The 25,737-nt window shown below is 40.1% G+C and overlaps 1 protein-coding gene across 5 annotated transcripts in view; it reads left to right on the top strand.

The window, feature by feature from the left end:
* The window catches only part of NR3C2 (nuclear receptor subfamily 3 group C member 2), a 190,074-nt gene that overhangs the window by 111,062 nt on the left and 53,275 nt on the right, over positions 1-25,737 (top strand). The window lies entirely within an intron of this gene.

Genomic DNA, 25,737 nt, shown 5'->3' with positions numbered 1-25,737 from the left:
ACAAGAAGATGTTTTTTTTTCGTTGGGTGGTAGTGATGGTGAAGCTTCCTATACACCTGCACATGCTGTGTGAAGTGACAGCACCTTCTGTTGTCTTCCTTCCTCCTTTCCTGCCTCCCAGGAAAACTTCCTCTCAAGTCTCGAATCACTGTAATTTCAAGGTGCTATTTGTCCACGTTTACATCTCTTTTGCTGACCATTCCAACATAGTATGATGGATGTTCCCATCCAGATTTACAGGAATTTATGAAAAATTACTAAGGAGTCCCTTTAGAAGTTAACAGAGCAGCAAGACTGTGTTTTCAAGCCTCAGAAGCCAAAATTATTAGGAAAGGATTACTCTCTGATCAGGCATAGAAATACATTTTTAAAATGCAATTAAAACTGATCAGTAATTACAAAAAGTTTGCTAGTTAAGCAAAAAAAAAAAAAAAAAAAAAAAGAAAGCTACCTGGTCATCCCTAAAAATTTGATGTGTTTTAAATTCACTTAAAATACATTTTTTAGAGTCATTGTAGTAACACACATGTACCTACCAGTGGTGTGTAAACACTGTCTAGACTTCTTGGTATGCACATGACTGAGCTCTTGATGCATCTCTGACCCCAACACCAGTAGCATTCTTGTTAGGCAGACTCTGAAGTTTTGTCTTGGCTTGCACTTTTTTTTAATATATTGTGGAGTTGCCCAAAAGGGCATAGCAAAAACAACATACACATATTGGCTTCAAACATTCTGACACTATCCATATGAATAAAAGTTTATGTAGGTAGTTTTGTAACGAGAGGTTTCATGTAGAGCCATCATAAGTTTGTATGTTGGTAACAGAACCAGTAAAACACCCCCTCCTGAGGTTTCCTGGTTGAAAGAACTGAAACAGTTAAATATTTGTAGCACAGGGACACACACATTTCTTTCATGATCCACTAAACATTCCTCAGTTGAAGATGTCCCTGCTCTTTGCGTGGACCTTTAAAGATCTGCTCCAACTCAGCCCCTCTATCAGTCGATGAAGTGGGGAGATAACTTGGGTCAAAAAGCATGGGAATGGAGAAAAGAGGGATTTAGGGAGAACTCTGTACACCACCGGCTTTTTGGGTCTCAGCTGGAATTGCTAACATTGTCAGCACACCTTGAACAGCCTTTGGGCACCTATTCCTTTGTGCTCCTCTGAAATCCTACAAAACCAGAGGGATTATAACAGAAAATAACAACTCTACTGGAATTTAAAACCAAGAAACTAAGAACAACAAAGAGACTAAAGTTTGCATTTCAAACTATGAGTCTGGTAATTGTATACCCACTTAATCATATCTTGGAACTTTCAGGAAATGTCAAATGGATTTATGAGGAGAGCTGTAGACCAAAAAAGAAGTAATAAGATGGGTTTATTGGTGAAATTTCAAGAGTAATTTCAGATGACATTAAATCCAAGGCTGTAAATTATCCAAGTACTAGTTTTAGTATCAAGTGGCATGGACCTTTTGATGCCTTTTGATGACTGACTTGATGAACAGGAGGTTGGTTTGAAGAAAGGTGATTCTGTCATTAACATAAATTTGATCTGCCTTGCAAACACAAAAAATCCTTAGGCTGTAAAAGTGTTGGTAAATGGTGTCACTGCAAAAGTTGAGGTATATACATTTAGAATGCATTTTTATATAGTTTAATTTTATTCTATGGGGTTTTTCCTCAATTACAGATGTGGCCAATCCTAAAGTCATTTAAACTTGAATTTATGATCAAAATACAGTCATATGCTGAAAATACACTCTACTGTGAGGGAACCTAAAGCACCTGGCCAGGCTTGTCTTCTCTTTTTCCACTGAAACAGCTTTCTCTAAGGAGAGTAACAGGCTTGAAGTCAGAAATCACAGCTGTTCTTGCCTGTGCTTTGCATTTTCAGTCTTCATTTGTTCAAGTTCCAGACAAGTATGAGGTAATCTCTCCTAAATCAAAATTTATATTGTTTCGTAAGTTGCTAATCTTTTATTCTTCCTTTGGCTTGGAAGTAAGAAAAAAGGAAGGCATTTTTTCATCTCCATATGGTGCTAAAGACTACAGCAAAAATGACCATTTTCTTCCAGTTGTTTTGCATATTTTCTTGAAGATTTTTGGCTACTTAAAATGAGGCATTAAAAAATTATATTGGGCCAGTTATAGGGAAGCTTGTCCTTTTTCTAAAAATACAAAGATTGGATAATTCAGTAAAGATCAGATTCTACTCTTGATTTCTGTTCCAAAGGTTAACATTGAAACTAATTTTTCAATTTTAAATTAAAAAATAGATTTCAGCTCTGATGTATAAATGCAGGCACAACGACAGAGGTTTCTAGGGTTCTGGGGTTTTTAGGTTTTTTTCACCTGAACTTTTGCCAATTTAGAGTAGAGGGATAATTCGGCTGAAGGAAACTTTTCAGTCTGATCTGATTCCTCCTGGTGTAGCAAACCTGCTGTGCCCCTAAGTGAGCAGTGTAGGAGCAAAGAAATCCTACCTGTTCTTTTCAAAAACAGATGCTTTTCCTCTGCACTGTAAGTGAATGAACTTCCCCAGGCTTTATAAGCCGTAGTAGAAGATAAACTAAATCCTCTATCTGTGTGCCTCCTTTGTTTTTTGGGTTTTTTTTTTTTTCATTTCAGTTGAAGTGGGAAACTTATCAAGGTGTGAGAAATGCTAACATATGTAAGTCTTGACTAACTTGCCTAATTAGCATGACTTTTTATGGAATTCTACTGGTGAACAGGGGAATTTATCTCATTGATCATTTAAAAAATAATTTAAAAAAGAATTTTTTATGCTGTAGGAAACTGAAATTGACACATAACAGGCGTTTTGCACACCATTTTGCAGTGTGTGCACCCATGAGTTTTGTAGGTCTGTATTACTATAATTAATTATACATACAGCTCTTCACTCTCTTCTCTTCTGTTCATTCACTATGATGGAGTCAGTGTTTTTCCATAACAGGCTGCAATTTTCCTTTTATCCACTTTCCTGAGGTCTGTGGCCTCTCTAAATTTGACACCACTCAGTACAGATGTCCATATGTTTTCATAGAAATTTTTATGTGGGATTTGAAGTTGACTCTGTTCCTGACCTGTTGCAAGAATCTGTTTTACAACCTATCAAACAGAAATATTAGGTGAAGAGCAAGCAGATGGGTGATCTGCTGAGGGCAAGTGAGCTGGTCAAATTCATGTAGCAGCTGCTACTCTTACTTGATATGCTATGGTTAATAGGTGTAAAATAAAATTTAAATAATTAAGTCATTATAGGTTCGAAGCTGCCACCAGCCTTCCATGCTTTCATAGATACATGAAAAGGACTTTTTCTAGGTTTTGCTCTGGCAGGCAGTATTGCTCTGTGAAACAAAGTCTTCATTCCTTCTCCAGGCTGGCTTTACTTACTGAGGGCTCGGAATTGAGGAGACTGGTAGGAGGCAGGTGCTAAAAAAATTTGCAGTGGGACCCCAAAAAGGAGAAAAAAAAACCCAAGCAGCAGGAGTTGAGACATAAGAAAAAAGAGGAAAGAATAAAGGATCAAACATATATGACATAACAACTGAATATTTTAAAGTTGGGGAGAGATGAAACGTGAGGAAAATCTTTCCTTGTGGCTCTTTGGAATACATGGCCTGCATGGAAAACACTGCCCAATGTTCAGTGAAAAATGCTGGATGCATTCAGGTGAATGTGAAGTGCAACACCAGGGGACCAAGCATAATGTGGTAGCATTTCAGATAGGAGGGGGGAGATTTGGGAGCCACGGGGTGACGGAGTGCCTTGCTTTGAAAACGAGCACAGAATGAGTGGGTTTAGCAGCTGCAGTGCCACAAAGAACATAAGTTGGTTAATAGCTGTGAAAATGATACAAAAAATATTTTATATCAAGGAAGCTGAAAATCTGCATTCATTCCTTTCCAAAGGCATTAATAATTTCTTCCCTCCCCCAGGACTTCCCAACATTTGCAGTTTTTTTGAGGGTAACTTATTTACTGTGTGAGCTGGTGTTGCTGTGGAGAGGGATAGATGAGTATGAGGATGAGAATTTAAATATGGGCAGCTGTCTAGCCTTGAAAAACACACGCACAGGGCTGCATGCAACTATTCTTTTCCTGCCATTTTCCTGTCATTTGTCTTTTGTTCTTTGTTTTATGAATATTAATTTCTAGCCTGCTTCGTCTGTAAAATAATATACTGAATAGGTGATAGCCAGCCTGCACAAGCACAGATATCTGGTAAATGGAACATGGATGCAGTGGTAAGGTTGGTTTATCTTGGGCAGAGGCCTTCGATTGCCACAAATTCAAGCACTATACAGACTTTCACATGCTTGCCTTCTACATCCTGTTAAGAGCAGGGAAATTTTGGCATTCATATGATGTGACAGGGAACTCATTGCAGTAATTTGTTGTTGTTGTTGTTTTCTTTTTCAACACATCACAGCAGGTCAAAGCAGGGGTGGCCCTGTCAGTGCATGCTGATTTAAGGTAGCCACAAATATTTCGCTAACAAACGTTCCAATGCTGCGACCATTATTTTAGTGTTTTCTTGAATATGTCAACTGCCTTTTCCTTAAAGAGGAATGGATCTCTTTTCCTATAGGACTGGGTGCTTCCTGGGAAATTCAGCTGCTAGGTAGTCGTTCCAAGCTGGTGGAGCCACTTGCGTAGTGTAGCTGCACAAAATGGATGTGTAAAATTCAGATGCACCAAGTACTTTGAGCCATCAGGGAATATATTCACACTGTCATGGTATAAGTGATGCTGGGAATGCTTATGTGGAGCATTGAGTATACTTCTGGTCACCAGCATGTTAAAGACAGCTTGATTCAGAGTCAAGTGAACATGAGGAGAGCTTTAGAAATGATCTGGTAAATAAAAATTTATCTTATGTCAGGTGACTGAATGCTTTTAGCTTTTTTTAGCCTACCCAGAAAGAGTCTGAGTTGGGACATGATTGCTGTCTATAAATATTTCACAGTTGAGGAATAGACAACCGAGAGGGAGGAGAATTTATTTTGAACTGAGAACTGTACTGAAATAAGAGTAAATGGGTAAAAATCCCATTAGTTTGTTTCCTATTTTGAGAATGCTGCAAAGCAAAAAGAGGGACTTTTGTGGGGGTACTTTCCTGAAAAGAGTAAGAAGGATTTAAATGCCTACTTTGAAATTGCTCACAAGAAAAGTAGCCAATGATATAATTTAGTTCTCTGTGACAATAAAGGATAAGCCAAAGAGGTCTCTTCTGGTTAATGCTGTATCCTGGTGGGGCTGGAGACTTCAATTGACTCTGAAAATAGAGGAAGTGTGAGCAATAGAGAGGGTGGACTAACTAAAACGTTTTCAGGATATTCCATTTGTAATGAAGGTGAATGACTAGATCTTCCCAAGAATACAGAACTTCATTTTTTAAAAATTGATGTAAAGTGTTTAGATCTTGCATAAGGCAGAGTTGCTTTGTATTTGTACTAGCAGATGAATGTCTGTCTCCTGCAGTGACTTTTCTCATTTTGAGTTCAAAATACAGCTCTGAACAGATTTCTGACTGAAGTCCTTGGGAAATAACTTCATCCTACCCAGCTAAGCCTCTGTAGGTACCTCCCAGGCCCCATCAGGTCTTTGCTGATGGGCTTTTGTTTTGTTTTGTAATGCCTGATACACTGCAATGAAAGAGATAACTAAAGCCTGAGCGGATATTTAAATTGGAATTTGCAGTTGGACAGAAATATATAGACAAGATCTATATCAAACAGCATAAAACTTATCAAATAACATAATCAGATGCTTTAGCTCCTTACAGCTATGGTATTGGTTCTTAAGAGATATTACTTTATAAAATGCTATTATCTGCCTGCCTCGGCAGCCTCTAGAAGCAGGGTTATAATTTTCACTTTTAGGAGCAAATAGCACTTCCTTTCTACAATCCTCAAGTTCCTGAAAATTTTTCAAGCCTGAAAGGGCTCTTTAAGTCTCAGGATAAGTAGTTAAAAGCCAAAAGGGGATAATCCTGCAGGGGGCATTCAGAACTCCAGTGTTAGAGATAAGGAATTTTGCAGTGTCGTGGCTGAAAGAAATCCTTAATAGATAAAACTGGAAAACAAATATATAGAAACAAAACATCTTTTTGTGCCTCCTAATCCATTTTAAATAAGGGGATGGGAAAACAGTCTTCAGACAAAAAAAAAAAAGAAAATGTACATACAGATCTGTCTGTTGTAGACAGAGGGAACAAGGCATCTGCTAGCATCTCGGATATAAATAGAGTGGGAAAGGTAATGGCAAACCTCCCATTGCCTTAAATGAAGCCAGGATTTCATCCTTTTTTTGGAGCACACTTTTAGGTTGTTGAAGTTTGGGAGCGTCTCTGTTAGCTTTGAAGTCTAGACTTCCACAGAGGGAGTTTTGTCAGGCTTTTTAGAAACAATAATGGCCCATGCATTGAAGCTCACAGGTCCTTATTGTTTAAGGAGAGAAAATTCTGCTAGACCAAAAATATATTACCTATTTTTAACCTACAAAACTATTTGGTGCCGTTTCTCACTGTTGAGTTGCCAAATCCAGGGCCCTAAAATAGGGAACATGAGTTAGTCAGTCCATTCCCACTTATTTCAAGAGTGATGATGATGTTTGGCTTCTGTGTGTACCTTGTCCATGCTAAGAGCAAGTAGAAACAAGCAGTTTGGAGTTATTGCTCCTCAGTGGGGATTCTTATATTAGGTGCAGTGGTGGGTTTCAGGGGGTTTGAGATGTTGGTTTTTTTTTTAAGTTTGCTATTTTTAAAATATATTGGAAAGGGGGGGGGGGGGGGGGGGAAGGGGAAGAAATCGAGTTTCCAAAATAGTCACTAAGTATGAAAGTAATGAACATTAGTGGCCTGCCTCGTCTTTGTTCATCTGCACCGCATGTAATGATTCCTAATTCAGCCTTAATTGCACAATCCCATACAGCTTTTTCCATTACACCTCTGCCTTGTTCATTGAACAGATTGGATAGTGTTCAATTAATGAGCAGCTATTCAATATCTTATATTCTTCTCGTTGCTCCATGTATGGTCCTGTACCTTCACTGCTGATTACTATTCATCCCTTGCTCAGAATACATAATTACTCATTTCTTACAAAGCTTTTTGTGGTGCTTTCACTAATATCTAAGTGCTTCACAAGCATTGTTTAATTTATGAGATGAGTGGTTATTACCCCTATTTTAGAGTTGAGAAGATAAGGCACGGATTAAACTCAGACATACCCACTGATTTGGGATTCATGATTTATGATATTTAGGACCTCAGGGGCAGAAGTACTTGGCATTTTATATAGCACTTAGTATGTCCAAATTGCAGTTTCCATTGATTTTACTTACAGCTATTGTCACTTAAACCACTGCAAATCAGACTCTAGATCACAAGTTGGGAATTCAGGAAACAAGGAGGATAATTAGTGTTTTTTCTTGCTTATGATTTTAAAGTAAGTCCATGGCAAAGGAGATACCAGTTCTCCAGGCCACCCGCCTCATGCATTGACTTTCTCTCTTCTCCCTTTCTCTCTTCTTTAAATCTCTGTAATCCTTCGTGTACTTTGTTCTCAGTAGCATGTGAATGTGGACAAGAGTCCTTTTGACTTCAGTCTGATTCCTCCTTAATCACCATCCACATTGTCCCCAGGATGAGCTAGAGGCCAGCCAAGGCAGAGCCAAGGGTGTGGGACTGTGATATAATGTAGTGAGAGAGATGGAGAGTTAGATCAGAATTCAGGTTTTGAGGCGTTGGGATGTCTAAGATTTCTTACCTGTTCAACAACAGCAGCCAGAGCAAGGTTCCTAGCATGTGGTCATGTTCAGGAAATGTGGATAATGGTGGTGCTTCCTAGGAAAGCTGCTCGGAGCTCAGTAGGTGCCTAAACCATTTGACTGGAATGAATTTGGAAAGGCTGTAATGCTGCTTCTCTAGTATATGCTGATACTTCCATCGATGGGAACTCCTCAGGGCAACCTGTTTGACCATCCTGTCCATTAAAAAAAAAAATGCATTTGTGCTCTTCTTGAAGACAGAAGTGACACGTGCATCCTTCTAGTCTTCCTAACAGATTTTTTTTTTCTGATTTATTAAATCATAATTAAAAAAGGTCCATCTACAGATTTTCTCCCATTGTAATGCCAGAGGACCAGTAATAAGGGCAGAAAGCTGTAACAGAATTACTGCTTTGGGCAGTAGGTTTTTCTGTTTAATGAAACTACTCAGTGCCTCCCGCCTGGAAAAAAAATCTCTGAAGAAATTCAAAAGGGCTATATAAATGCCTCAGAAAATAAATGTGGAAAGGTTATGGTTTAGAAATTTATTCTAGAGATTCAGAACGTAGGCTGACAAGTCACAGGGTGAGAAAAATGCCAAAATGGGAATAGTTTCTGCAATAGAAAGATGGATACATTATTTTAAAACACAATGTGATGTCCGTATTACAGAAAAAGAGTGTAATGGTGGTTTTGAAGAAAACTCTGCTGCTTTGAAACTTTTGGACTGTTCTTGCAAGATGCCAACAAAAGACATTGCCATTTACATGTTACTGAATATTCTGGTAAATATTTTGAATATTTTTTATTCTTGTAACTTAACATTTCACACTTTTTCCAGAAAAGGTGTCATTACTTTCAGCATTAAGGCATTTGTATCAGATTTTTACATCTCATTTCATTTGCCTTTAATTCTTCTTGATTCTTGTGGAAAACCATACCCAGAATAGTGACATTTTCCCTACCCATTTGCCATTCATGATGTATTTGCATTCATTTTGGGCTACCAGGCAGAAGAACTGGAGCATATTTCCATGTCTCATGTTTCTGCCTGTTTATTTTGCTTCCTCTGAAATCAGTTTATGGTGCTCACCAGGACAGAAGAAGACCAGACCCAGCGTTTGGAACTAGCTGTTGCAAAGCCTACTCTCTCACATAGCAAATAACTGCTGTGATCCTGTGTGGTGGCAGGGGGCATATGGCAAACAATTCCCACACCATCCCAGCAGCCAGGCTGATTCCAGAGCTGATTCCAGAGCAGGGTGAGGGGTGGTGGTAAAAGGGTTGCTTTCCCAGGGAGGACTGAGCGATGCCGTGTGTGGGAGCAGGGCTGGAAACCTGAGCTGGAAGCGTTTTGAGCAGGAACAATCCAAACTGTGGTTTGAAGGTTTACAAACCTTTTGCATGCTCTGCACGAGTGCTCTGATAAGCCTCTTCTTGATTAGGCTGGAACAGCTTTTTTAATTTAAAGCTAATGCCTGTGGGGAAGAAGTGCAATAGTTCTGTACTTTCAAAACTTGGGCATTTATGCAAGTTTCCTATAAGCATTTTAGGAATCCAACTATATTATTCCATTTCTGAAAGGACATTTTTTGTCTTGGGTGTTTAGCTGTAGATGAGTATTATTATATGTATTCCACAGACTCGTGCTCTAATTTTTTTTCTAAGAATAATTATATATTTGGAGCTAAGCATTCAATTATTTATTCATCCATTTTACCACGTGGACTTAGCAAATGGACTTGTGTTAGCCTATACACCATATCATGCATGCAAATTCCACTCTTAACAATACTGCTTGAAATTATGTAAGCGATAGGTGCTAATTTTCTCTGATACAACAGAATGATAATGATGGACTACTGGGAAAAAATAATAATAAGTACTTCTTAGGTTGTGTGCACTGGCATACTAAACTATTCATAAAATTAAAAAAGGATAATGAAAGACACTAACCTACTTTAAAAATTATGCCTTTTACTTGCAGTCTTTTTAGTGATAACAGGAAGAGAGTATTCCTACAGTGATAGCACCATTTTGCTGAAACTATCAGGTTATGCACTCATTTCTTTTGGGGGAGGGTGATTGTCAATGCCTTCATATGCAAGGTGTAAACAGCCAGGCAGTTGAATTCTAGATATGGTTTACAGAGCCCTGAGAACTACAGGTAGTTTTTCATATTCCATACTTCTGCACTGTCATCATGCAGGTAACTGTGCTGAATGTAGGGCAGCAGGCAGTCTGTCAAGTACACTATATTTTAATACAGCAACATTGCATACAGCTTTATAAAATAAATTACGGTGTTGGAAAATAGTGCAAGCACTTGGACACAGTGGTTTACACTGAGCTACATCTTTTCTTGCTTCCCTTCTATTTCGTGAAGGAATCCACTTCCATGTAAGAAATTTAGAAAGAATACCTAGCAATTATTCCCTATTAATTATTCATTTCAAAGTAGGAAGAGGAAATATGGCAAGGATGAGATCTTTCACTGACTGTTTAATAATAAAAGATCCTTGGTGGAAAGCTTATGAAAAAATGAAGGACATAAAAGCACAAGCAAAACATATGTATTAGTACATGCTAAAAGCTCTGTGATGAGACAAAAGAGGCTTGAGCAGCATAGGGGTTTTGAACAGCATTTGGGTAAATTTGCTTACTTGAGCATCCCTTTTTCCATTGAGTTAGAAAATGTTCCAGAAATAGAAAACTGAAGGACAGTATCATCTTTCTGAAATTCATTTCAGCCCTTCCTATTGCCATTCTCACACTCACTGTATTTTCTATTACCATTCCACAAAGAAAGTGAGAAAGCCCTTGTTACTGTCACCATTCTTTGTGTCCTTGAAGCCTTCGATAACAAGCTCACGATGCAAGAGCACCTGTTTCCCACAAGGAATAAGGTGGGAAATGCTATGTGTGCTTCTACAGCCCAAGGTGCCCAGTCAGACTCCACTGGAAAAGGTGGATCTGAGGTATGGCCAGATAATGCAAGGTGGGCTAATCCAAAATCCATGTGCAAGTGCATTATGGGGATTACGCAATCCTTAATCCTGAAATCAGTATGCCTGGGAATTTCTTGGAGGCTTCACTGAAAAAAATGAGGGAAATCCTTAGAATTAAATTATTTCCAACCAGTTGCGGGACAAATGAAAGATTTCAGCTGGAATCAGAAACAAAGGTTTAGGAAAAGAGGGGAGAAGGGCCTCTGGCATGCAGCGAGGGGCACAGAGCAGGCCACAGCAAAAACATTTCTCCCATTCCAGACGTGGAGGTCACGCCTTACTGTGGCACTTGCCAAGACTAATAAAGGAAGATTAAATTTAAAGTGAGAGGAAGATACTTGTTCAGAAAAAAGCCCTGGTGCTCAGGCTCATCATGTTTTTGTCACAGACTGAGCTGGCATGTGCATGTTCAGCTTGTGTCCTTCTACCAGGCTTTTCCCGTTTGCTCTCTGTGCTTCCTCAGCTCTCTGGGTCTCACGGGAGAAGGGTTTACAAACAGCAAATGTGGGAAAGTGAGGAATATGTGTGACAGCCCAGGCCTGAGAGACATAGAGGTCACATGGCTGAGCCTGTGAAGGGGCAGAATAGCAAGCCTGTCTACAGAGAAGAGCGGTCAGGAAGGATTTTGGGGAAGGGATCTAAACAGGGCCACCTGCTGCAGTGCACCAGCTATCCTAGTTCTAGTAGGCTGCTAAGAGCAATCTGTTGGTGTTCTTTTGTCCATTACTCCGGGACTTTCCCTCAGTTAATACGTATTCAGGTATTACATTTATTCACTGTTTAGTCAAATTTATTCTAAGTATTCATTTTTATTAATCAACCTGTCAGGGTTTGGGGTTTTTTGGGGGGAGTTTTTTAGGTGTTTTTTCCCTGTATGTAAACATAGTGTACCTTTTGCTTCCTGGGAACCCTTGACCTCAGCAGAAGCATTGCTTCTCAGTGCTCGATTAGCTGGGTTAATGCCATTTTGCACAACTATAACTAATGGCCATTTAAAACTGCCAGAAGCCCGCCGTAGGTTTCTCCTCCTGCCTGACCCTGTTGGGGAGAAGAGCATTAATCAGCGCTCTCTGTCACGGTTTATTGCTTAATGATGAGGGTTAACTGACCACTTCCTAGGAATAATGAAAAACAGAGGTCAGCAATCACTGGCTGAACGGAGAGAGGAGCTCTTCCCACTTCTGCTTCTACTCTTTCGTCCTCGGGCAGCGACAAATGTGTCCGCTCCACCACTTCAGCATGAACACTTATCTTTGAAATTCATCTTAATTATACATCAATCCCTGTCACGTGCTTACCCAATTGAAACAATCAAAACCACTGAGCCAGTTACCTAATTAAAGTCAGAGTAATCATATTTGCGGGAAAACATTGTTCGCTTTGGCAAAGCCTGTTTCGGGAGAGTGTTCTTGCAGCCGCAGTGCAACGTGTGGATGTGGCACTGGAACTCCCCAGGCCAAACATTTTGATGTTGGCTCAGTAATCCGTGTCCCTTCCAAGCACTGTAGTTTAATTTTTGCGTGCAGATACAGAAACTGCCAGGGAAAACAAAACCTTAGCGGCAGGTGCTGATGGGTGCTGGGTCACAAATTCACGCTGAAGGATATTTTGAATTTTCTTTTTCTCGAGTTTTATTGCTGGTTGTGGTTTGTGCAGGCCTCACATACATGGGATGTCAGGCCAGCTGCTGGGGTGTGGATGGCCTCGCTGGCCAGAGGTGCCCACAGCAAGGTGGGCAGAATTTACCCGCTACCTGTACAGGAGGTATTTGAGCAGGGCATATGTCCTGGGAGAAACAGCCCTCGTTTGCCTCCCAGCCTGGACTGCAGGGCTGTGGGGTGTGGGATACACTCCTCTACTCAGTGGTTAGGATCTTAAAGCCCCATTTCCTCTTCCTGCAAAGTTTTAGAAAAGCAGAGAATGTAAATTACGAGCCAGGGGTTGTCATTGTTTCCTGAGATTATGTTTTTGCCGAAGGGGACGAGGTGAGATGGGATGTGAGTGGAACATTCATCCCTCGGTGCAGCACTCCTGTGCTACACCAGCACATGGCAGAGCACTGTGAGGCCACGTAAGCGTCTGTTAGCGGTAACCTGGGGGCCAGACAGTGTTTCCTGGGGACATTTCCTGAGTTTCTATGGCTGCCACTAGCTGTTTTCCCTGTGCTTACAGAGGGCAGCAGAGCAGGATATCAGGCTGTTTTGGGCTCACCCCCGAGATAGACTCAGCAAGTCAAGTCCCAGGGACCATGAGAGCTTGTAGGCAGAGCTGGGAGCAAGGAGCACCTGCTCCAGTTGCCTTGCATGGAGGCTTGTACCCTGGCCAGCAGGGTCTCTGCCTCTTTGGAAAGCATTATCTTTTAAAAATGCTAAACAGTCAGAAAAGTCAAGTTATGGGAGTGACAGGTCAGGCTCAGTGCATTAATAGACATTTATTTTTTGCCTTACTCTTTGCTTGCCTTTGCTTTTGCAACCTGTGCCTCATTCCTCTTTCCTCCAAGCTGTTCTCTTGCTGCATCTTGAGAGTGTGATGGGGATTTTCTGCACATAGTCCCTGTGCCAAAGCATTGCCTGGCACATGGAAGAGATGGCTGGAGCACAAGCTCAGCTCAGACCCTCTGCCCTGGTCCACGCTCTTTGCAGAAGGGAGCTTTGGAGGTTGGCAGCCAACCTCCACCAAAACCTTTGCAAATCATGTCACGTACAAACTGCAACTTTTCAGTATTTTATACTGTGATCCGTTATAATTTTAAGTGATAATGTATGAGATGGCAAAAGGCACATCTGTGGTATCAGAGCAGTGATGCTTCAAAGGGTCTGTCTCAAAGTGTGAAGGCTCTTGAGCTTCTCAAATATGTCTGTGAAAAATGTAACACGGGAGAAAACCAACATGTTCCTCCCTACCCTTATTCACAAACTTACTTTGCACTAAGCTCCGTGCTTCTAGCTGATACATTCTTACTCTTGCAAAATAAAATTCAGCCTCAGGCTGACACACAGCATGGAAAATTTCAGCCGTAGCTGCTAATGTGTGGTAAGTTATAAGCAATAGAAAATGAGGTCTTAAAATGAGAAGTGTCAGGCAACCTTAACTATATGTAGACCTACCATATTCACTGATGATACTTTGGTTTTTGACAGATTTCAACCAATTTGCAGATTCATTTTGACATATACAGAGAAAGGGGTGGGGGAAGAAGTCCCTGGAGCAGGACTCTCAGGCTTATAGGTATGACTTTGTATGTAGTCAAAGCAAAGATCAACCACACAGGCATTTTACCTTCTGCCAGACCTTGAAAACTGTGCTGCAGAAAGTCCATAAAAAAAAATAATTACGAGGTAAAATCAAGGCACCGATGTAGTGAAGCTGAGACCTGTTGACTTTGTGCCTGTTCTTATCTCATTCCATATGTCTAAATGTAGGTTGCAGAAAAACGTTGAGTTAATAAAAATATTGCAAAAGTTGTAGCTTAAAGCTTGCATTGCTTGCATAAACAAAAGCCTTGGCTAGCATGCTATTCAGGTATGCATAGCCAGCACAGTTCTAGTAACAAATGCTGACTTTCCAGTAAACACTGCAGACTTCTCTTTTGTCTCTCATTTATGGACTAAGAATCTATGTCCAGGCTATTTCTCCTGAATAGAGCTATAAACTTTGCTTATTTGGAGCATCAGGACGTGATTTTAAGCCCAAGCCAGGTGAAGGGGTTTCAGGTGGAGGCACAGGGGCACAGGGTTACCTTTAGGTTAACATTTCTAGGTAGTCTCGCCTGCTGGTACAGGGAATCCTGTGTGCCCAAACGAGGCTGTTGGCCTGGAATGCTGCTTGGAGATTATATAGCAAGCTGCATCCCAGCAGGCTTGTTTGCAGGCTGCCTGCAGCTGGGCTTTGCTGGTTTTTGGCTAGTTTTTTGGTGCTTGGTTGTTTTGAGGGTTTTTTTTTTCCAGATCACATGCAAAACCTGTGTGAATGATAATCTCCCGTTCCCTGGATCAGGCTCTGGCAGTCTCTACATGACTTTTAAAGTGTCTTTCAGTAGAGCCCTGCTGACAGCTCAACAGTTATATAAAATGCTGCCTTCCTGAAAATCACTTCACAGTAATGTCAGTGTGTGAGGAGCTAGATTAATCCAGTTACTTTCCTGCTGGGATATAATTTGTCATTTTGCAGAACCGTTCCACCTGGCTTACACAGTCTGGGGTAAAAATGTTTGCTTAGTTGGGTCTCTTTACCTGGACAGGATAACTTGGTGCTATATATGTTTGTGGCAAAGACTTGTATGGGTAAAACTGCTTTTATTTGAACAGTCCTGTTGGTTTACGGATGATAAACTTTAGATGTGAGTAACCCTTTTCATTATCAGCAGTAAAATGTGAAATTTCAAGCAACGCAATTTCTATCTTTTATGGTAGCTCATTTAGTCATAATTAATTCCTGTGAGGATTTTGCTGGTATGTAGCCTAAATTTTTTCCTTTCCTTAATCTTATTCTCTTCATCAGGTCAAAAATCTTTGGCTACTCGGTATTCTTAAAACTAGGCACATGCTTAGGTGCCCAAGGCAAAAGGGCTGAAGGCACGTGACTTGAACTAGGCTGTTATCATTTCTTGTCTCTAATTATCAGAGAAGTTACAGGAGGGTAAAGGGCTACTTTAAATTTTCTTGGTAAATCAGTCCCTCTGGCTTCTAATCATTTCCGTTCCACTTCTCTGGACTTCCTCCAGTTTGTTTATATCTTCCAGTAATGAAGTGCCTGAACTGCACACAGTATTCCAGGTGTGGCTGCAAAAGAAGTGCATAAAGAGAGCATTGCCGTGCCAGCCTACCCCACTGGGTAATGTTTCTACAGAACGACCCAGGGGTCTCACTGGTACTTGATTCTCCTCTGACACATTGCTTCTTACATCCAGATTTCCCTCATATTCCTAGGTCTCTTTCTTCAGTGATGCTTTCCAAATTTTGCTTCGTTAATGTGCCTTGTTAATTCTTCATTTTGGATTTCTCCCTTGGTATATACAGTAACATTTTTTCCAAGTGAAATTTTACTGCTCGTTTCCTATCTTCGCTTCCAATTCTGCTACACCCCTTAGTATTATTTTTCTGTCCATACTCATGCTGGCAACTCCTCCTTTCTTCCTACTTCAATGACGTCCCTCTGACACTCCACAGGATATCTTCACCGTGTGATAAACTCTGAATTTGGCAGTCACTTATCCACAGTAGGGATTTGCTGTAGAAACCCTTAATGATAGAATTGGTATAGGGTCTTTTCGTCATGTACATCTTGCCAGATAATAACAATGAACTGGATTCTGTATTGCCTGCTCACTGTATAAATAGCCTTTTTCAGGTGAGGAGTAGAGGGAGAGAGAGCTTAGTGGATAAGAAATGTAGTGGATAAAATGAACGGGGCATTGTGCAACAATGAATAAATAAAATACATTTTCTGCATGAGTGCATTTCCCAGTGGTTTTATCCATATTTGTGTACTTCACCCTTTAAAGGAAGTATTCCTGACCTGCTGGGTGGCTCAGCATCTTCAGGGACCATTACCTTGGAACTGTGATGGTTAAGGATGCTCCTGGAGGCAGGAGGAGCGTGCTGTGTCCAGAAGGGAACTGCCAACCAGCACTCTTTGTTTTGCTGCAAAGGAATTGTGGTTTTCTTACACTGGTGGCCTGATTTCCCCTTTTACTCAGTGTAGACATCTAAATTTGGGTAAATGGCGTTTCCCTGGTTGCATCAGCACTAACATAGAGAGGTCTTCTGTCTATACCAGCTTCTCCAGGCTTGGAGGGCCTGTAATGGCAGAGCAAGTCATGCTCTGGTTATCTTTTTGCAGGTATCAATTCCCTTTCAAAAATGAGTTTACTTCCACACTTTGTCTTGTCTACTTCAACTTAGGTCTTCTGGTTAACTAAAAGTCCGTCTGTCTCTTTGGAAACCCCTCAAAAACCAGCAACCACCAATCTTTCCACATAACTTTTTAATTATTTCTGCATGTGAGTTTTGGCTGTGCTCCAGCGTTGAAATCATTATGCTGTTTCAGAGTGTAAATAAGTGGGACTGGATTAATAAATTGTATGAAACATGGTGCCACACTTCATTATAATCCACTTATCAAAGTGGAAAAACCTTTTAGTACATAAAGTGCATCTGCTTTTAATTTTCATTTTGATCTTTTCTTTGTGTGTCTTTTTCAGACACAAGTGCACATTTTCAGCGAGGCTTTTAATGCTGGTGCATGGCAGTTTCAAAGTTACTTCTGAGGATGGCAAAACAGCCTAACAAATTTGGGATGTATAAGGAAAAGCATAGGACTGGATTATTTTCTCATAATTACAAACTGCAGTGCAATACATCACAAGGAAATCTGCCTTAAGTAGAGAGCGGATTTGGTTTTCTTATGTTAGTGACCTTTTTAAAATGTCCATTTTCTTAATGCAGATTTTGTCATTTTTACTTACAAAGCATATTTCAGACAAGTGGATTTTGCCTTTAGTCACTATCATTTTCCCATGATAAAACAACTGCTTTTGATGCCAGTAGTGAAACTCACCTTTTCCAGAGTACAAAACCACATTGTGAGCCACGTGGAACTGCAGTTAAGCTCATACAATGGTTTTGCACTAAGGGACCACCACCCTCGTCATCTCTTTCTTTCCCTGACCTCTCCTGCAAGCCTCAGCTTCAACAGCTGCTCCTGAAGGAGACTGGACTCTGTCCCTGACTGGTTTCTATCACTTTAATGAGCAAATTGCTATATTTTATGAAGATCAATCCAAAGTATTTTCATGCTGTTGATGCATTTCTTGTAAGCAATGACATTTCATTTCATGTGAGTTTGTATTAAATAGCTACTTGCAGGAAACTAAAATGAATTCAATCTGCTTGGTACTACTGGAATTCTAATTATGAAAAATTAACTCCAAAAAAAACCAAAACAACCAAAATCTGTGTCCAGACCTGCCCCTTGTGAAGTTAAATGGTAATAGACTGAGGACTTTTTTTGTTCTTTTTAAAGGAGTTGAATGCAAAGGGTGAGGTTACATACCGGGGAGGAACAGCAACCCTAATTCAGGGGGCAATTCTGGATATTAATTATATATTAATTGGTCTTTAGTTTTCACTGAGCAAATTTTGAAATAACAATTACAGCAATTAGGCAGAATGCTCTTTGAAGGTAATTGTATTTATGCCTGAGTTATGATGTATTTATGTCCCAAGGCAATTATTTTTCTATTGTCTTAAGCCTCCTGTTTCATTTTTGTTCTCAGTGGCCACCGTCATTGGGGCTGAAATTTGACACATTCAGTTTTACCTCAATATCCATTCTCTTATAGCAAAAGCAAAATCTGATCCCTTCAAGATGTCACTCTGGCATATGAATTATGTGTCTGAGAAGTTCTGTGTGTTTTAAAATATGTGGGGCTTGTTTGCTTTTAACTCTCAGTGGCAACTTTATATTGTTGAAAATGTCAAATTCAGAGCAAGTCATCCATGGCTTTAGTTGTTCAAGACCTAGGATGATTCCAGTGTGAAAGGTCACCTTTTCGTATATTTCTGTGGCAAAGCAAATTTCAGTTCCTATGGAAAAGGTGCAGAAATGAGGGCATGGATCCAGCACCCAGCTGGTGGTGGCTGTCACCATGGCAGATTTATTAATCTCTTCATTTATCTCTTCGAGGTCATTCTTGTGCCACAGTTGAGGCATCAGACCCAACATGCCTGGGTGACTGGGGCCATGGGGGTTTGACTTGTGAGATGAGTTCCAGTAAATTTTGGGATAATTAGGCAAAGCTTTGGTTCATCATTGTTTTTGGTGCTGTGTGATGCTTTGCTCAGCCTCTTGAGGTTGGATGAGTAAGCAAATGGTGATGGCTTTGTTTTCAGGTCCTGTTTTAGGGGTTTTGAGAGCCAGGGCTGGGAGGGACTGAGACCTGTGGCTCTGCAGCCTAGAAATTCTGCACCCACTTTGGGGAATGGTACTTGGAAAGACCTCCTCATCCAATTAAAGATGGAAATAGTGACTGTAATTGGTGTAATATCCTTTCTGCTACTTAATTTACACTTTTTGTTTCGGGTTGTTGTAGTATTTCAGCAGTAAACATACTGTGAAATTTTATTATAATTGTCAGATCTTCTTTCTACAACCCCCTAATCCTCTTTCTTCTTTCTTGAGATTTATCTGGGTAACAGAGAGCTGAGGTTCCTGATAAAAATAAACAAATGGAGAGAGAAAAAAAATAAAATAAACAGGGAGACAAGTACATAGTTCAAAGGGTAAACCAGACTCCTTCTCAAAAAGTCAGCAAACAAATGCAGAGAATTTTTAAGTTCACTTTGGTGAGCATCTGGTATTACTTTGGTCAACATTTCTGTGTTTGGGATCTCAGGAGACTGTGCTAAAAGGTTCTCTTGTGATGATATTGCTTGCAGCCTTTAAAAGAAAATTATTACTGACCAGGGTTCTAGAGAAAAATATTTGTCAACGTATGTGCTGGCAATATTTTAAATTGTTGCTATTATACATAATAATATTCATTATTATAAATTTAGCATGTTTGCAGACTGAGCTGTAGTAAACTGTACATGAAAAATGCAAGAGAAAAATATGCTTTGAAGATAATGTGTCATTCACACAGAATAAAATTTGTGATCTGCTGAGCATGCTAAATGCGAGAACACAGCAGACTTGAACATCAAAATGTTTGCAAAAACCAAAGGGCATCTAGTTTTAAAAACAAAAAAATTAACAGAACATTTTCACTGAGATCAAGAGTTGGGGAAAGTTTAACTTTGTGAAACAAACAGCCTATTTTTCTAGCAATTTATTTTATAAGTAGCATGCATCTTATTGAAGGAGTCAGCCTGGAACTGTAGATTTTAAAATGAAGGTGCAAAACACAGAATTAATGCTGTGCATCTTGACTTTTCTGTTTGGCCTATGAGAAGTTATCTCTTGGTTATTACTGCAAAGACAATTTGATATATTAATATATCAGCAAGAGGGTGGGGCAGATGCAGAAGTTTGGAGGAATAAATAAAGTGTAACAGCCTTCAGGTAACCTTGCAAATACAAATATTTTTGTAGAGGTGAATATTTTCAGTACATGTTTTTTCACTGAGGGATCATGGCTCAGGGAGCCACAGCGCATTCAGAAATCCTTACATTACCAACTTGTGCTCCATATTCCAGAATGCTCCCCCCACACCTCACCCTCAAACATTCCCTTAAATGAACTTGATATTTCACACAAATCTTATTTTACACGGAGTGCTTCCTGAAATCCAGTTGAAACAGTGAGCTATTTGTAGAGCAGGATACTACATCGTGTATCAGTGTAGCAGATTGAATGACCACTTTATGTCAGCAAAAACTGGAAGGGCATTTCACTTGCAATTTCAGATTTTTGCATGACACTTATTTTAAAAAGTCTTTCCAGACCTTTTAGACTATTTCTTGTATGTTGAGATTTTCCATTAAAGCGCCTGGAAATTTGTAGTATGTCAAGAATGCCTTATCGGATTTGTAGCATGGGAAAGCAGAATTAGCCATCATGCATGCAACATGATCTCTTGTAAATCTGCCTCTGCAGATAGCAGCATCTAGAGACTTCAGAAATACTCAGTTAAAATTTAAACCAAACTGAAAATTTGGAAACTTGCTGTGAGAGAAAGTGCTGTAAAGTATTAGATGTGTGATTTTGTCAAAACATCCTCTAAAGCTCTAATTCTCACTCTCTGTATCACTGTATCCATTATAATCTAAAATCAAAAGCAATTGAGCTGAAAACTAGTTTCAAAACAGAAACAAAATTATTTCACTTGATAACAGGATTATTTTGGTATTTGTGGATATTTTTCCTTGGTTTTTATCCTAAACAGATTTCCAGCGCTGTGTGATTTCACTGAATAGGAAATGCTTTGCAAAGATCAGGTTTTTCCTATTCCTCTGCGGTGCTAGCATTCAGAATGTATTAGACCACATGAAAAGGGAATTATCTTGTAGTCTGTCATGTTGCTATGTTCATGTTTCCAGCAAACTGAACTGAAAGATGGTCCTGGATGGTCTCAGCACCAGTTTGGGGCATATGTTGTGTTGGTGGCTCAGCCTGTCTGAATAACAGGATGGCTGGAGCACCACATAAAGGCTTGGAGAGGCTTTCAAAATTCTCTGGTGTGTTTTAAGCATGGCATAAGAAAACGTGCATGTGGACCTTAAATAGGAGGCTCTCGCAAATATTTTTGTGCTCACTTGTCTTGCTGTCATTCGCAGGTTTCATCCCTGCTGGATGGTTTCTCCTGCAGAAAATAGTAGCCTCTTTTGGGCTACATCCCGTGCTCCCTTGCCAAATTTCCCTCTCTCCTTGATCCCCTCTCATCGGTGCCCTTTCAGTCTGCTTAAAATAGTGAGTGAGGATCATTTTTATAACTTCTTGTCTCCTTTGCCAGGGTCACCAGACCATTCCAATTGTTGTTGTTAGCCTAGTCTCTGCCCAATGTGGAACCAAACCTCCAGAGAACATGAGGGAGCAGAGGACAGTCTCCATGTTAAGACTGGCAGAGCATTGGAGTCTGTGTTCTTAGGTGTATGTAGGGAGCGCATAAATGACAACTTGAAAAGTTTTGCATATAAAGCATCTGGAGACACAACCCTCCTTGCTCCACTTCCAGAGAAAAAAGGGGAATCAGCTTTATATGTGTGGTCACCGCTGGAGGAAGCTCTGGTAGCTCATCTGTGAGCACCAGTGGGTGTGCCCATGCTTTTAAAAAAGCCCTTGCTGGGTTTTGTGGACCCTGTTTTTATCCCCTGTCACCAGTAATTTTAATATACTTTGCTTTGGTATATTAAATCAGGTGTAGCCATAACTTTAACTGCAGTGTAAATGTGCCCTGTGAAATCACATTTATTGGCTGAAGAGAGGAAATAATTCATTTAGAAGGTAAATGAGAAGACTGAAGAAAGAGCTAGAGAACAGGAAAGGGGTAAAAGTCTTGAGGATGAAAGTAGGTTAAAAAAATGGTTGGAAAACAAATTTTATTGAAGGAAAGAAAAAGGTAGGGGGGGAATAGAAAGTAAGGAGATTTTAGAAAAATACCGTTTAAATGGCAGATAAAAAATAATCCAGTAATATAAAAGGATAGAGAAAGTGAAAGATATCTTGGGACCTAGAAGTAGCAGAAGGTAATTTAGAATGAGAAGCAGGCAGGAAATATCCCAGATGTGATGAATATTTTGCCAAAGTCAAAACAAATTTTAATTAGGCCTCTAATTTATTATAAAGGAGGGAAAGCACTAAATTCTTGTTTCAGGGAAGGATTTAGATTATAGCTATGCTATTAAGCACGCTGTAATAATATTGGTAATAGACCAATACTGTCATCTTGTCAGATACTGCCTTGGTCTGCAGCCGAAAAGCATGTTGTCTGGGAATGATAGGGGCTGTGGAGTGATAAGGGAGATAAACCCTGAATTTTGGGAAACCCTGAGATTCAATACCTAAAATGCAAACCCGGAGTATTCTCTATGAAAAAAATGAAATGAAGGGGATATATTCATATCTAAATCCTGTACCATGGCTGTGGCATTTATAAGCTTATTCTGCTACACATAAATCTAAGCATGAGGAAACAAGTTTATTAGTTTACTGTGGTCAGACTGGACTGGTTTAAACAGATCTGAGGAAGTTAATTATCCAGTGTCTCAGGTGGGTCTGGCAATGAGTAACTAGTCCTGGAGAGAGGCACTGGAGCTGTGCTGGGGGGACAGGTCCTGCTGGAGTGTGTGGATGGATGGCCAGCTGGGAGGGACTGCCCTAATCTCTTTCCCAGGTTGTTTGAACCAGTTCAAGAGCAGTAAAACGAGGTTATGTAATTGACATGTGATGTAGCCTAAAATAGTGACTGCAAACATAGGCTGCTGTTGCTGGGCAGTTGTCAACTGCTTAGAAAAAAAAAAAAAAAACAACAAAAAACCAATGCAAAACAAAAAAGGCGCCCTCAACTGTGTAACAAATGGACACTAGAAATGAAAATGCAGTTCTCATTTCCATTGACTAGCAGGTTTGTTTGTTTTTTTTAATTGCAAGAAATAGGGGCGTTGTGAAAACTGAAATTTGAGAAAAGATTCATCATCATACTTCTCATGCTGATCTATTTGAGAGTACCTGCCTGCTGCATATAGTGAAAACCTCAGGTGTATGCAGTTTGTCCCTTGATAGCGTGATACAACCCAAACAGGAAATCCTCTTCTGGTCGTGGAAAACCACTGTGGCAAGTCTTGGCAGTAATTTTATTTGTATACTGTCCATCAAAAGCTAGAAAAAGTTAATTTTTAGTTAATGGTATATCCTTATATGGATACAGAGAGTTTCAGACCTGTTTTAAGGAACACATCACATAGCTCAGTGAGCACAAATCAGAGGTTGGGATGTGCACATTTTGTGATTCCTTGCTGTAGGAGGCAAAACCCTTCAATAGGGCTGTACCAGAAATCAGAAAAACCTGGTGTTCTGTTTGCTGACCAGATATTCCTGAAGTGAGAGACACGCTTTAGAAAATCCTGATGATTTTCTGCAGCATGTTTGCTTTGTCTTTAGCAGGGAAGAACCTGAATCTGTGGCTCAGGTTGGAAGGGATGCATGGGCTGGGCTTGTGCAGTCTGACAGGCTGATGGGAAGGGACAGTGTTAAGAAATAAATGTTATTTATTCCATAAGACTTTTATATGTATCACTGCTGCTGCAGAGATAATCTTCCCAGTTGGGAAATATTCCAGAAACTAAGCGCTTATTCCAGCCCAGAACCTGCGAAAGGGATCCTAGCTCTTACATGAAGATCTGCAAGGCAGGGCTGGAGGTGGCTTCCAGCTCCTCTCTCCTCAAAGCCTGGAAGAAGACTTGGCTTTCTGGCCGCCTGCAGGGAGAAGACAACTCTGCCTGCAATTTTCTGAGTCAAAGTATTAATTCTCATTGTGGAGGAAGAAGGGAAATTGGGACACTTTATATGCATTTTGATGTGCCTCAGTGAGATACTATTTTAAAAGCTGAGTTTTTTCAAGCTACTTCTGCTTCATTTGGTCCTCAGCAGCTGCTCCTGTTTTTTCACTTCGCTGTTCCTTTGTGAGGCTTCCTCAGTCTTGGGACCCAAGGCACATTCGCTTTTCAGACGTTGGACCCAGAGTGGGTTTGGGGCTTTTTCTTTGCCTTTCTCAGGGATGTGTGTGTGTGTGTCTAGAAGAGGAATAAGGAGAGCCTGTCCAGGTAAAATCAGGAGAGAACATGTGGAAGGCAGCAGTGCCCCAGGAGAGGAGCTGGTCGTTAGTGACACACAAGTGAGTGTGAGTCAACAACCTAATGCCATTGTCAAAAGCCAGCTCTGGTCCAGGATTGCATTAGCAGGGCTGCTGTGTGTGCAAGATGCAGGAAATAACCATTTTATTGGCCTTAGTGATGGTGAAACTCAGCAAGAAAAATGTGCTCCGTTTTAGGAAAGAGGCTGGAGGAGAATAGAATAGAATTTCTTGTAGGAAACATGTCCTATGAGGAAAGATTGAAGGAACTGGATTTGTTTAGCCCAGCAAAGAGATGGGGAAGATAAATCTTAGATAGACAGGAGATTGTTGTAAGAAGGTGGTGATCTATTACTCTGAATGTCTATGGGAGGAGTATGAATATCTCTTCCTGTTACAAAATAATCCCATTTGGGTGAAATGCAAAGAGAAAAACTGTGACTTCAAGGGTGGCTAATCACTAGCCTAATCACACAGGGCATGTAGGTTGTATGGAAGTTGCAGAATACCTTTCCTCAGAAGATTTTAATGCAAATAGAAAGAAAGCTAAAAACCTGCCCGAAGTGTTAAGCTAGTCTTACTGTGCTTCCATGAGTGGGCTTGAATTAAACAGTCTTTGGATCCTCTTCCAGTGCTACACTTTTCTCTTTACAAAATTTAACATTTGATCATAGTAGTTGCTATTTTAGCAAGAGAGCAGAAATGTAGAATACTCGTTAATGACTTGCAGTTCCTGATCAAAAAATGGGGGGGGAGGGAAAAGAATTTTTTAGGAGGAAGATAAAACATGTGCAATGTTTCAGAAATTTCTGTGATTTTCTAATTTTTCCCTAGATAGGAACAGAAATAATACTGACAAGAAATATCTACATCTATTTCCTTTTGCAGCCACACCTGTAGGGAAGCATGGCAGTCCTTGGAGTGCAGCAGTGCTCTGCACACATACATAAGTTCATCTTAGCAAGTCAATTTTGAGGACTGGTGACTCAGTCACTGGAGTGGAGTTTTAAAATGAGGAAAGGCACAACTTCTGCTCTAGCTTCATTTTGGCAGTAATTCGTAGGCCAGATAAGAACAGCTTTTCCTCCTCCCCTCCTTTACTGCTGAATTTTGCTTATTCAGGAAAACTCAGTAAGAAGGCAGACTGAATTTCATGAATACTTCCTTTTTGTTTTCTTTTGCAAGCCTATAAAAGCAGGGAGTTATAGAATCTTTGGAGGTGAGAGAGTTGGAAACATTTTTGTGTGTACATTTGGTTGTGTCATTCTGTGGTATGTCGTGGCACAATAACCTTGAAAATGCAAACTTCAATATTCCCCTAGCTCTACTGCTAAGAGAAAAGATCTCACTTTCTCCTTAACTGTGTAACTGTGTGTTACCTATTCATTACTTATTTTGAACAGGAAAGTTTTCCTTGCATCTTTAGTGTCTTTGTATTTCAGACAGAACAGGAATTAGCTGGTGTAAGTGCTCTTAATGATGGCATAAGTAAAAATTACTTTCATCTTAATGCATTTACCACATGGGAGATGAGAATTCAATATCTGCTCTGTCACTTTCCAGCCCACTTGTGGGTGATTGAATGGGATAAAAAGAACTGGATTAAGCTAAACACAAACTGCACAAGGCAGATCAATACATCTCCTGCAG

The sequence above is a fragment of the Pseudopodoces humilis genome, chromosome 6 (genome assembly GCF_049639895.1).
Source record: "Pseudopodoces humilis isolate 2021_Gansu_Grassland_sample_001 chromosome 6, ASM4963989v1, whole genome shotgun sequence".
Classification (NCBI taxonomy): domain Eukaryota; kingdom Metazoa; phylum Chordata; class Aves; order Passeriformes; family Paridae; genus Pseudopodoces; species Pseudopodoces humilis.
Note: the sequence above shows the minus strand (reverse complement) of the source record. Positions and strands in the feature narration are given on the sequence as shown.